Here is a 13,927-nt window from a genome sequence, read left to right on the forward strand (position 1 = left end):
CCAGGAATGGCGGGAGATCCTTCTCGTGCCTTGATCCAACATTGTGGAATGCTCTCCCTCTTCATCTTCGAAACTGAGACAGACCACAGAAAGTTTTGCAAGTCTCTCAAAACCTGGCTGTTTTGAGACTTTCTCATTCTCAGTCAGGGTCTCTTCCCTTGCCCTTCTGGTTTCTTGTTGCAGGCTAGTGCTTTGAGACCTTCGGGTGATATATGCGCTCAATAAATATTTACCCATAACATAACACAGGCCTTGCCCTGTTCCCAGAATGCATGGTGATAGCTGGTGCCTATGCGACACAGGTATTAAAGCTCTCCAGTGGTTTTCTGTGGTGGGCGTTCTTGGGTATTCACTGCAGGTAGAACCTGAAGACGAATACGAGAGAGGAATGAACAGGGCATGGACTACCCTTGTTGTTTTTAGGTGGAAAGTAGTCATCTTCCACTCACCTATCAAACTCTTTATGATCCTCTGCAGGTCTCCCTAGACAATGAGGTGTCTGTAATCAGTCTCTTCTCAGCACTCGTTCTGATGTTTGCGATCACTATTGCAAAAACTATCCTTACAGTATTTGCATACAAAACATTTACATTCATTAAGATAAATAAATGCGAAGGAGCACCACAGGTCACTGTACCTCACATACAACAGGAAAATAGAAGGTATCACTTTGGGATGCAGCTACTTCACCAAAAACATCTCTGCATTGCTCCCTTCACTCAGGACCTGAACAAACTGGCTAAGGTAGGCTTCCCTCGAGATTATACGGTGGGATGATTAAATCAAGGTGCTCACTCTTCTAGGGCTTGCAGATTCGTTGGCATTAGGACCCTAATAAGCTCACCCAAAAAAGAAAAAAAGAAGGAACATCTGGAACAAAGGAATAACTGGGGGGTGGGTGGGAGGCATTTCCTGTATTCTCATCTTCCTTGCATCGCGATACGTGAAGCAGCCCCAACACCAATGGCAGCTTTACCCTGAGGTGCCACACTAGGGTGTCATGTTGTCCTACGTTGAGGTTACTTGAACTGAATGCAGTGAGCTGGGGGTGGGATGTCTCTATGAGATGGTGGCACTGAACCAGCGCCAACATGGGAACCCTTGTAGTGGATCCCAAAAGAAGCTGGTCTCTCTAATAAAAAAATTATATATGTCCTGGCCCAGACACTGCAGACTCCAACAAGTGAGGAAACCACCCAACAACCTTCCAAAGAGCATCATGCCTGTCTAGATTTTCCTACTGTCTTGCCTTGCCAGCCTCTTGCAGGCACCCTGGTTGGAGGTGATCCAGGTGATGAAAGGGGGTAGAGAGTGATTTGATTAGCAGGTATCACCGTCACATACTCCTGGTCTGGTGGCCCACGGACTTTGGTTGTTCTGTCCTCCCAGACTCTTTCAGCCAAAGAAGATGGCAAAGCACACTTGTTGTTTTCCACTTAAAGTTGTTATGCTTGCCAATGCTCTATGCTGCCACTTAAGGGTCACACAGTGGGACTGCATGCTCTCCCGTTCAATAAAAAAGTTCAGCCTCCTTCACATTGTGAGGTTTACAGCCATTGATCAAGGATTAGATTCAGAGTGGTTTAAAACTTTCACATGCATGTCACAGTCCAGTCTGAAGGAAACAAGAAAGATAGTTGAAATGTAGATAGCATTTTGTTTTCAAGATAACTGCAATTAAAAATAGGAATCCCTCGAACAGAAATACGTCACTCCTGTTACAAGAATGTATGAAGTAAATGCTCAGTCCAGCAGTTAAGACACCCATACTGGAGAACTGATTATTCTACCATTGCAGAGCTTGCAGAAACTTCAACCCTGAACCCTGTGCCTTCTGGAGTCCCAGAGATATCTCTGCTGGTCTCCTGCCTAAGGTGTATGTTAGTAAATACACAGGCACTGCTTGGCAGGTCTACCACCCACCACAGTCTAATACAACCAACAAAAGACACAGGCACTGCCTGGCAGGTCTGCCACTCACCACAGTCTAATACAACCAACAAAAGACACAGGCACTGCCTGCCTGGCTGGTCTGCCACCCACCACAGTCTCATACAACCAACAAAAGATGCAGGCACTGCCCATAAGGTCTGCCACCCACCACAGTCTAATGTAAAAAAACACTGTACCTCGGCACTCTAAAATATCTCACAGTTGTCGTGTAATATGACGTAATTATAGTTCAGCAAATGGTGCGATTACTCACAGGAAACCAATCCATACAGTTAGTCTATTGCACAATATCATTTAATATCAAGTGAAGACGTTTCATACATATATACACAGCCAATAATCAGGGTGTAATCCAAGACACCGATATATATACTTTAAAAGTCCACGGAGGACAAGATCATACGGCCTCTATGTTAGCAGTGATGGAAAAACAGCCGACGTGTTTCGTTACAAGGTAACTTCTTCAAGGCCTTAAGTATGGAGAATTGTAGATCCAAGAGGACTGGAATTTTTCAAAATATTAGTATCCTATTCTTGGTGGCATCGAGAACATTTGAGACACCCTTCATTAAAAAATTGTGTGAGTCTTTGGTCAATTGTGTCAAAAGACTCCAAAATGAGGAAATATGCAGAGGAGGGATTTGTTCGGTATTTTGCTTACCCCCCAATGACGCAAAGCACAGTATGCTAGTCTCCCTCTTGTATTATGTTGAAAAAGTGAGAATAGTAAAGTAGCGGTCATCTAGTAATCTTGTATTGAAAGAAATAGGAGGCTGTGATACGCCTCTCTGGAAACACCGCATCAGCCGTATTCCGAAGTCGTGTACCCAAAGTATGTCGTAAGGTCTGCCACGCACCGCAGTCTAATACAATCAATAAAAGACACAGGCCCTGCCTGGCAGGTCTGCCACTCACCACAGTCTAATACAACCAACAAAAGACACAGGCACTGCCTGGCAGGTCTGCCACCCACCACAGTCTAATACAACCAACAAAAGACACAGGCACTGCCTGGCAGATCTGCTACATACCACAGTCTAATACAACCAACAAAAGACAAAGGGCACTTCCTGGCAGGTCTGCTACATACCACGGTCTTATACAACCAACAAAAGACACAGGCACTGCCTGGCATGTCTGCCACCCACCACAGTCTAATACAACCAACAAAAGACACAGGCATGGCAAGCCTGCCAACGAGCCCTGTTTAATATAACCAACAAAAGATTCAGACACTGCTTGGCAGGTCTGCCACCCACCACAGTCTAATACAACCAACAAAAGACACAGGCACTGCTTGGCAAGCCTGCCACCCACCCCATCTAATATAACCAACAAAAGATTCAGACACTGCTTGGCAGGTCTGCCACCCACCACAGTCTAATACAACCAACAAATCACACAGGCACTGCCTGGCAGGTCTGCCACCCACCACAGTCTAATACAACCAACAAATCACACAGGCACTGACTGGCAGGTCTGCCACCCACCACAGTCTAATACAACCAACAAAAGACACAGGAATTCCCTTGCAGGCCTGCCACCCACCACAGTCTAATACAACTATCAAAACACACAGACACTGCCTGGCAGGTCTGCTACCCACCATAGTCTAATACAATCAACAAAAGACACAGGCATTGCCTGGCAGGTCTGCCACCCACCACAGTCTAATACAACCAACAAAAGACACAGGCACTGCCTGGCAGGTCCACCACCCACCACAGTCTAATACAATCAACAAAAGACACAGGCACTGCCTGGCAGGTCTGCCACCCACCACAGTCTAATACAACCAAGAAAAGATTCAGACACTGCTTGGAAGGTCTGACACCCACCACAGTCCAATACAACCAACAAAACACAGGCACTGCTTGGCAGGTCTGCCAAATACCACAGTCTACTAAAAAAAGACACTGGCGCTGCCTGGCAGGTCTGCCACATACCATAGTCTAATACAACCAACAAAATATACAGGCACTTCTTGGCAGGTCTGCCAAATACCACAGTCTAATACAACCAATAAAAAAAGACTCAGGCACTGCTTGGCAGGTCTGCTACATACCACAGTCTAATACAACCAACAAAAGACAAAGGGCACTTCCTGGCAGGTGTGCTACATACCACGGTCTTACACAACCAACAAAAGACACAGGCACTGCCTGGCAGGTCTGCCACCCACCACAGTCTAATACAACCAACAAAAGACACAGGCACTGCTTGGCAAGCCTGCCACCCATCCCTGTCTAATATAACCAACAAAAGATTCAGACACTGCTTGGCAGGTCTGCCACCCACCACAGTCTAATACAACCAACAAATCACACAGGCACTGCCAGGCATGTCTGCCACCCACCACAGTCTAATACAACCAACAAAAGACACAGGAATTCCTTTGCAGGCCTGCCATCCCCCACAGTCTAATACAACTAACAAAACACACAGACACTGCCTGGCAGGTCTGCTACCCGCCACAGTCTAATACAATCAACAAAAGACACAGGCATTGCCTGGCAGGTCTGCCACCCACCACAGTCTAATACAACCAACAAAAGACACAGGCACTGCCTGGCAGGTCTGCCACCCACCACAGTCTAATACAACCAACAAAAGATTCAGACACTGCTTGGCAGGTCTGACACCCACCACAGTCCAATACAACCAACAAAACACAGGCACTGCTTGGCAGATCTGCCAAATACCACAGTCTACTAAAAAAAGACACTGGCGCTGTCTGGCAGGTCTGCCACATACCATAGTCTAATACAACCAACAAAATATACAGGCACTGCTTGGCAGGTCTGCCAAATACCACAGTCTAATACAACCAATAAAAAAAGACTCAGGCACTGCTTGGCAGGTCTGCTACATACCACAGTCTAATACAACCAACAAAAGACAAAGGGCACTTCCTGGCAGGTCTGCTACATACCGTGGTCTTACACAACCAACAAAAGACACAGGCACTGCCTGGCAGGTCTGCCACCCACCACAGTCTAATACAACCAACAAAAGACACAGGCACTGCTTGGCAAGCCTGCCACCCATCCCTGTCTAATATAACCAACAAAAGATTCAGACACTGCTTGGCAGGTCTGCCACCCACCACAGTCTAATACAACCAACAAATCACACAGGCACTGCCAGGCAGGTCTGCCACCCACCACAGTCTAATACAACCAACAAAAGACACAGGAATTCCTTTGTAGGCCTGCCATCCCCCACTGTCTAATACAACTAACAAAACACACAGGCACTGCCTGGCAGGTCTGCTACCCGCCACAGTCTAATACAATCAACAAAAGACACAGGCATTGCCTGGCAGGTCTGCCACCCACCACAGTCTAATACAACCAACAAAAGACACAGGCACTGCCTGGCAGGTCCGCCACCCACCACAGTCTAATACAATCAACAAAAGACACAGTCACTGCCTGGCAGGTCTGCCACCCACCACAGTCTAATACAACCAACAAAAGATTCAGACACTGCATGGCAGGTCTGACACCCACCACAGTCCAATACAACCAACAAAACACAGGCACTGCTTGGCAGGTCTGCCAAATACCGCAGTCTAATAAAACAAAGACACTGGCACTGCCTGGCAGGTCTGCCACATACCACAGTCTAATGCAACCAACAAAATATACAGACACTGCTTGGCAGGTCTGCCAAATACCACAGTTTAATACAACCAATAAAAAAAGACTCAGGCACTGCTTGTCAGGTCTGCTACATACCGCAGTCTAATACAACCAACAAAAGACACAGGCACTGCCTGACAGGTCTGCTACATACCACAGTCTAATACAACCAAAAAAAGACTCAGGCACTGCTTGGCAGGTCTGCCACATACCACAGTCTAATGCAACCAACAAAATATACAGGCACTGCTTGGCAGATCTGCCAAATACCACAGTCTAATACAACCAATAAAAAAAGACTCAGGCACTGCTTGTCAGGTCTGCTACATACCGCAGTCTAATACAACCAACAAAAGACACAGGCATTGCCTGACAGGTCTGCTACATACCACAGTCTAATACAACCAACAAAAGACACAGGCACTGCCTGGCAGGTCTGCCACCCACCACAGTCCAATACAACCAACAAAACACAGGCACTGCTTGGCAGGTCTGCCAAATACCGCAGTCTAATAAAAAAAAGACACTGGAACTGCCTGGCAGGTCTGCCACATACCACAGTCTAATGCAACCAACAAAATATACAGGCACTGCTTGGCAGATCTGCCAAATCCACAGTCTAATACAACCAACAAAAGACACAGGCACTGCTGGGCAGGCCTGCCACATACCACAGTCTGGAGCGAGCATGAAAGATAAAGCAGCCCTCATAGTATCACAAGCCATTGGTCCCAGTAAGCTCTTCAAGGTCAAATACCATGCAAACAGGGATGCGATAGAGTACCGATCACCAGGCAATGCAAACAAAACAATCACCCCTCACAAAAAACAGACATCAATAGAGAGAACCAGACCAAGAAGGGAACATGTAACAAGGATTAATTCAGGATTGGCCCATGCATGACAAACTTCCCACTTATCCTACCTCAATCACTAAGCAAGGAGGGCAAAGTGTTCCTTCTTAATTGTGTAACTCCTTAAAGAGCAGCTCAAAAGGCAGTTTCCACAAATGTCATAAACTGTATTGACTGCTCTGTTGTTCAAGACACATAACACAAACACCCAAAAACACATTCGATGTAATACTTCAAACACATCAAACACGGCTTACATAAACTATGTACCCGGCTATCACAGGGCACCCAACAGTGCCAACCAAGTCAGGCACAAAAAGCACCCAACAAACCTTAGACAGAACCCCTATCTATCCAGCACTTCCCAGTTACACTGTATATATCACATATATCATGTGAGTGGCACAAGATGGTGTAAAATCCCACACTGATGGGCACAAGAGAGTGTAAACAGCCCACACTGAGAGACACAAGAGGGTGCAAACAGCTTACACTGAGGGGCACAAGAGGTTGTAAACAGCCCACTGAATTGTACAAGAGCTTGTAAACAGACCACACTGAGGAGCACAAGAGGGTGTAAACAGACCACTCTAAGGAGCACAAGAGGGTGTAAACAGTCAGCACTGAGGGGCACAAGAGGGTGTAAAGCAGTGGTGGCTCCTCTGCTAAGGTGGAGAAGGGTCGCCCCACTGCTTTATGCAGTGTACAAAAAGTACAAATAAAATGATAATAACTCGAGGTTTATTTTTTCCCGTTGCAGTGCCTTTGTGGGGCGGGGCTGCTCTCAGAGCAGGAGGAGGAGTGGTTTGCACTCCCTATGTAAGCATGAGTGATTGACAGGCCATCTTGGGCCGCAAAACAGTCATGCACATATAGCATATTCTCAATGCAGGCTGCATTACAGCCTGTGTGGAGAACATGCCCACCCCTCCTGCTCCTGGCTGAGCACCGTGTTACAGCACAGATCAATTGCAACATTGTGATTGGCTGTTTCCCCCATGAAGCCAGGAAGAGCACACAGGAGAGGCGGCTGCGGCTGTCCTGCTGGCTGGCCGGGACCTAAGTGATTTATTTTTTTTACCTAATTCCCCTCCCGCCCCACTGCTGCTTCCAGGTAGCAGCCGCCACTGGTGTATACAGCCACACTGAGGGGCTGCCTAGAGGTGGCTGCGCTGACTACATCAACAGACTCCTACAGCCATCTCAGAAGTACTTCCTTACAGTAGGGGAGCTAGAAGTTGCGAAGCGCCTTTTTTTCTTGTGGACTTCACAAATTTGCCAACTATGAAAACGACATGCTTTGGCTTTAGCTTGATAATCAGGACTTCTGTGAATCTACCAATAAGACCAAAAGAGGATTTTTCACATCTTAAAAACCTTGCAGGGAACATTGTTGGAGCTCTGTAAGGATGAAAACATGGTAAGCAGTGCGCACACCAATGCTGCAATCCGTGTAGTACGTATATTAGTGAGAAACGTTATACCTTGAAGGTAAATTCAGAGAAAAAATGTCCATTGGCGAAGTCGCAAGGACAGTAGGGAACTCCGCAAATTACAAAAACACAAATATTTCGCAAAACATTGTGTGATAAATACTTTCCACCTCCCTATTACATAGAACATAAAACACGGAAGCCTGCAGTCTCTATATAAAAAGTACAAGTTACATATTGGCATGTTTTTTTCATGGTACAGTTGTTAGAAGGAATAAGAGACATAGAACGATTAATAAAAAGCAGATTACGAGAAGGGGTATGGTGTGTATATGTGACAATATATTATAAGCAGTAAAATCGCCCTCCCCATATGTATACAGCGCGTAAAAAGTATATTTCAAAGTCACCTTGCCCCAGGCTTCTCCAATGAGTAGGTTCTAAATTACTAGTAGTTCTCCATCTACTGTACGTAGCGGTCTTATATGATTCCCAGCCTACTAAATTAGAAGCTTCCACCTGGTTAAGCTAATAAATGTATATCAAATCTCAAAAGTGCGTATACAAAATGAAAATGTGTGCATTTGCAGAACTCATAAACTGATGTTTGGAGGAAAATGGTTGAATTTCCAAAATATATTTAAAACTGATATTTGAGTGATGAATCGTGCGACATTGGAAGACAGACGAATGACTAATATATTTTCCTTTATGTCCAGGGGCACTGCAGCTGGCAGTCTTGTATATGCTGCCCGCTAATATAATCCTGTCCGAAGTGGTCATGATTACAACACTAATATTATTAGTAGTTCAAGATGATTTTCATGGGATATAAGTATCTCTTATTACAGAAAAGGCTGGAGACCCCTGTGGCTTTGTCTGTATTCCTCTATATGGCCAGAGAACTCCCATATCACTTGCAATATCTTTATATGGTAAGGTTGGGGGTACTTCAGTGCATATATAATCATCCAGTCTGAGAAGAGGGTCGAGGCTGTAACTGACAACAGAATATCAATTTTTTTATGTTTTTTTAATTAAAAAATAGTTCTGCAAGTCTGCAATGAAATTCATTTGAAGATCCCAGAATTTTGACTGATATACATAGTGAGGATTGATGATGACTGAAACAGCTATTTCTCCTGACGGTCCCTGCTCCCACAATGCACCTGCAGTCCCTGCTGTTTCCTCACTGAGGATCCGGCGCGTGCGAGATCAAGGCGCACACGTCATCGGTCTAATCCGCAGAAGTATCCTCTTCATACAAAACCAAGAGAATAACAAACCGACCCTTAATCTGCTAATCCCCGCGGCATCGAAAGACGGAGCTTCTTTGATATCGTCCCTGTCTGGGGGGCTCATCCTCCCAGTCATGACAGGGCCCTTGTCGGACGGTCAGAGCCTCCCGCTCCTCTCCGTCGTCGCCCTCTACTATGCTGCTATGTAGGCCTTGCTTTCAAGTCCCTGGAATGGACGCAGAGGGTTTGCAGGTGTGGGCCTTCAATCGCGGGCTCCTGTAGGCACGGCCAATGCAACTATGTGGTAATGCAGGACCAAATTATGTGGCAGGTTTGTCTATGCACCAAACAAAAGCACATTATGTGGCAGAACCCTGCAAATTCCGTGGCTGTATTTTTTTGCTGGTTTCGTCGTTTTAACACGCATTAATACTGGTGGGGTTCAAGTTTCCCCTAAGGATTGGAGGTTTTAATTCCCTAAGACAGCAATCAGCATTTGAAGGGGTTGAGATGGGAACGCCTCTCCATGCTAAGCAGGGATGTACCCCTGCTCTGTGTAACTCAACTGTATGTGATACCTGGAAGCTAGTCTAGGCTTAGGTCTGAGGTCTAGGCCTGTGCCTTGAACCTGAGTTCTAGCACCTGGTTCTGAGACCTAAGGTGCCCACCAAGTGTGCCCTCTAGCTGACAAGGGACTACTTTCCATGTCCTGGGTTATTGACATTAAGTGTTGGCAGCAGCCTGCTGTTTTTATAATCCTAGCACTGAACAGACCCTTTCTCCTATTCAGGAGTGTGCCCTGTTGTCTCCACTCATGTAAAGTTCTGCTTGTATTAGACACCCAGTCCTATGCGCTGACATCCTATCTTCATATTGAGTGTGTGTGATGTAAACATGCATGGGACCGGGACTCAGTAGGGATGCGATTGCTGAGGCGGATAGGGATCCATTTTGATTTACCTCATGGCATAAGTTAGAGGATGCGGTAAAGGCTCCCCAGAGAGTGGAAGTGAATTGTCTGCATTCAGAACTGGAGGGAGTAACTGTAGGCCATGAAATGTGGGAGAATGGAGACGGAGCTGTCTTTAGAAATCATATGGTAACCCTTTAGCAGGGGATTGCTCGTTGATCCTTCCTGAGCACCGCCTTTGGGGTTACTGGCGGGGAATGAGACTGAGTCACCAGATTTTTATGTTAGAGAGAGGGGAGCTTCTAAGCAGGACCTGCTTCATTTGTCTCTCCTTGAGGACTCCTTCAGAAAGGCTGATGGGGGCCAAGTGCAGAGGTTTCACACGTCACTGAAGGGAGTGCTCTACAGACTATTTGAAAAACTTAAATTCAAGCTGGTGTCTGTCAGACAGCCAGTCTCTCATAAGTGAGCGGGTATCACCTGAAGTCTGTACAAATTGCTGAAAGGGCAGTCGGTCATCCTGTGACCTTGGAGCATGTCTGACCTGTTGTGGCCCCATGCTTTCCCTTCCCCATCCAGAAAAATGGCAGGACCCAGGGGATGGTGTCCCCGGGGCCAAAATCAGCTCCAAGATTAATCAATCAATAAATCAATCAGGGTTTTGTAGAGCGTGACTACTCATCCGTAAGGGTCTCAAGGTACTGTGTGTGTGTGGGGGGGGGGGGGCTACTGGCTAGGGGCCGGTGACCCCCTCCTGCCTACCCAGCAAAAAAAATGAATAAATGGCAGGCCCTGGGTGATGGGGTCCCCAGGGCCAGAACTTGTTTAGAATGATAGCAACATGCACTCCTCCCATAATTTAACAGATCGACCCCGGGGATGAGATTCCCGCGGCATCCTGAAGGCGTAGAGGGGGTGGCCGCACAATCTCCCCCTCAAAAAATACTACCTTGCCCCCCCGACCCTGGAACACCCGGTTTAAAAAAAAAAATGGTTGGAAGCCCGTCTTTTAAAAAAAAAAAACTTTTACATGGGGTCCTCTGCAAATTGGTGGTAAAATAAAATTAAATAAGTCTTGGGTCCTACTGGGAAGCCCACCACCACCAGGCCTAATGGTACAGGTATCTCTACACTTCCCCATATATTGTTTTTAAACTTTTGCAGGAAAGAGGACTGAGCCTTCAAGTACAAAAATGGCTGCCACCACATCTTTGTTGATGTGGTGGCAGCCAATCCTATCACATCTTTTGATCTTTTGGATCCATTGATCCACTAAGGAGTGTTCTATACATACATTTTCAACTGTAATTTTTCAAAAACTGCAATACGAATTTACACCAAATCACAAAAAAGCATGCATTCTGGACCAAGATCCAGCTTTCTGCTAAATTTGGTCTAATTCCGTTCAGCTGTTATTCCGGTATAGCTGTTCAATTTTTCTATATAAAATCAATGAGGAAAACACATTTGAGATCCCCCCCTTTTTCTCGACCCCCACTTAATGGATCATTCCCCCCCCCCCCAAATTTTCCAGGAAGAAACTGTGGTGGATGAGATTTGTTCGGAAAGATTTGTGAAGATTCGTCATACATCACCAAAGTTCTTAGCAAAAAATATATTTCCTATGGAAACATGGTCCTAACTATAACTACCCAGCGGCGACCCCCAGTGTGTAATATTTGTGTTTGTGTGTGTATATATATATATATATATATATATATATATATATATATATATATATATATATATATATATATTATCTACTGGCGGTCGCCAGTAGATAGTTATAGTTAGGACCGAGTTTCCATAGGAAATCTGAAAATTCTATTTTGAATAACTTTGGCGCCGGTTGACGAATGCTCTCGAAAGTTTTAAAACTAATGGGGCGCTCCGCTCAGTTCCTACCCTGAAAGTCTCCGGGTGATTCGTCAAGCGGGGGCCGAGAAAAAAGGGGGGTCCCAAAACGCGTTTTCCCCATGCATTTTCCCATAGGACCTTTAGTCTAAGGTACAGCCCGAACGGCTGAACAGAATTACTTGAAATTTGGCAAAGAGGTAGTCCTCAGGTCAGGCATGTGCCTTTTGCATATATGGTGTCTATCTGTTCAGTAGTTCCTGAGAAAATTGCAGTTAAAAGTACATAAATATCTATATGCGCGCACCGTGCGCGCACCGTGCCGTGCGCGAGCGTAATTCTGATTGGTGGTTAGATGTCAGTCAACATTCGAATCGGTCGAAATCAGGAAGTGTCGGACGCCATTTTCTGTGTCGCAGTGAAAAAGAAAGGTGGAGAACGTGAAAAGGGGGCAGGGTAGAGAGTTCCTGACCCCCTAGCCTTTGTCAGGGGGTCTCTGAAGGAAATTTTTTTTTATTTTTTTTCAAAAAATTGCGGCGTGCGCGCACGGTGGCAAAAAATTCATTAAAAAAATTACAACACAGTATATTAGGAATATAGCTCTTCTTGGAGAAGTGAAGTGAGTTCTGAAAAGAACTGTTGTTTTTTGCCGAGCAGCAAAAAAAAAAAAATGCAGCAAAAAAAAAAGAAAAAGAAAAACTGTTCACCAGGAACAAAAAAAAAAAAAAGGAAAAAAATTAGGGGGTGGAGCATGTGTGCTGCTGTATCTTGTTCTCTATTAGGTTAATGCTGCTCTCACCATAACAGAGAACAGCATTGCACACATTGCACCGTATATGAGAGGGTGCATATCCAGAGGTCTAGAAGCAGGTGAAGCTGCGGCTGCAGATGATGTGCTCGGCTGAGCTGCTGGAGGGTTGTCTCTTGCAGCCCGAGCATAAGCCACAGGATGCACTGCTTTAAAGTGCCTTATCATGGAGTAAATACTAAAGGAGTATTTTTTTTTAGGGTCTCCTCTAGATAAGACCACTCCACAAACAGTGCAGGTGACTTTAGGAGCATTCACCTTCTTCTGACCCTCTGGAAAAGTAAAAAATTGCCAAATAAATGAGTCCTTTTGTTTCCTCTGCCTTGGGGGCACAAAGGTCTCCTCCTCACTCCCTGAAGAAGTCTCCTGTTCTGCCATTTTCAGGTGCAGGAAAAGCTGTTCAGCTCCTTCTCCCAGGAAATAAGAAGTATTAATGAGGGGAGTGGGTGTGGTGTTGAAAGATTCTGGAACTGAAACTACTTTGAACCAATGAAAAGTGTTGTTTCGTAATCACATGACTTGCCGTGCGCGCACCGTGCTCGCACGGAGCACGCGCGCATGGAGCACGCGCGGAGCACACACGCATGCGCGTACGGAGCACGTGCGCACGGAGCACGCACGCATGCACACACGGAGCACGTACGCATGCGCACACGGAGCACGCACGCTGAAAAACTTAAAAAAAAAATTTTTTATAAGTTTATGGAAGATATAGGTTTCACACTTAGGAATTAGCATTTTAAAAACCCTGCAAATTCACTGAAAAAAACATAGGTTTCACACATGTTATAGTTAGCTGGACATTTCACTCGTAAAAAACCATTGAAATTCCCCCGTTATAGTTAGTTCAGCTAACTATAACTCGCGCGACCGCAATCCACTGCTGATGACGTCACATAGTTAGAAATTAGCATTTAAAAAACCTTTGAAATTCACAGAAAAAACCATAGGTTTCAGGCAGTGTATTGTTAGCAATTCGAATTTAAAAAACCTTAGAAATTCACTGAAAAAACCATAGGTTTCAGGGACGTTCTAGTTAGCTGGACTTTTCACTCGTACAAAACCATTGAAATTCCCCCGTTATAGTTATAGTCATTAGTGATGTCATGAGTGATGTCACTGACCATGTCATGAGTGATGTAATATGTGACGTCATCAGCAGTGGATTGCGGTCGCGCGAGTTATAGTTAGCTGAACTAACTATAACGGGGGAATTTCAATGGTTTTTTACGA

Source organism: Triturus cristatus, chromosome 9 (assembly GCF_964204655.1).
Source record: "Triturus cristatus chromosome 9, aTriCri1.1, whole genome shotgun sequence".
Classification (NCBI taxonomy): Eukaryota; Metazoa; Chordata; class Amphibia; order Caudata; family Salamandridae; genus Triturus; species Triturus cristatus.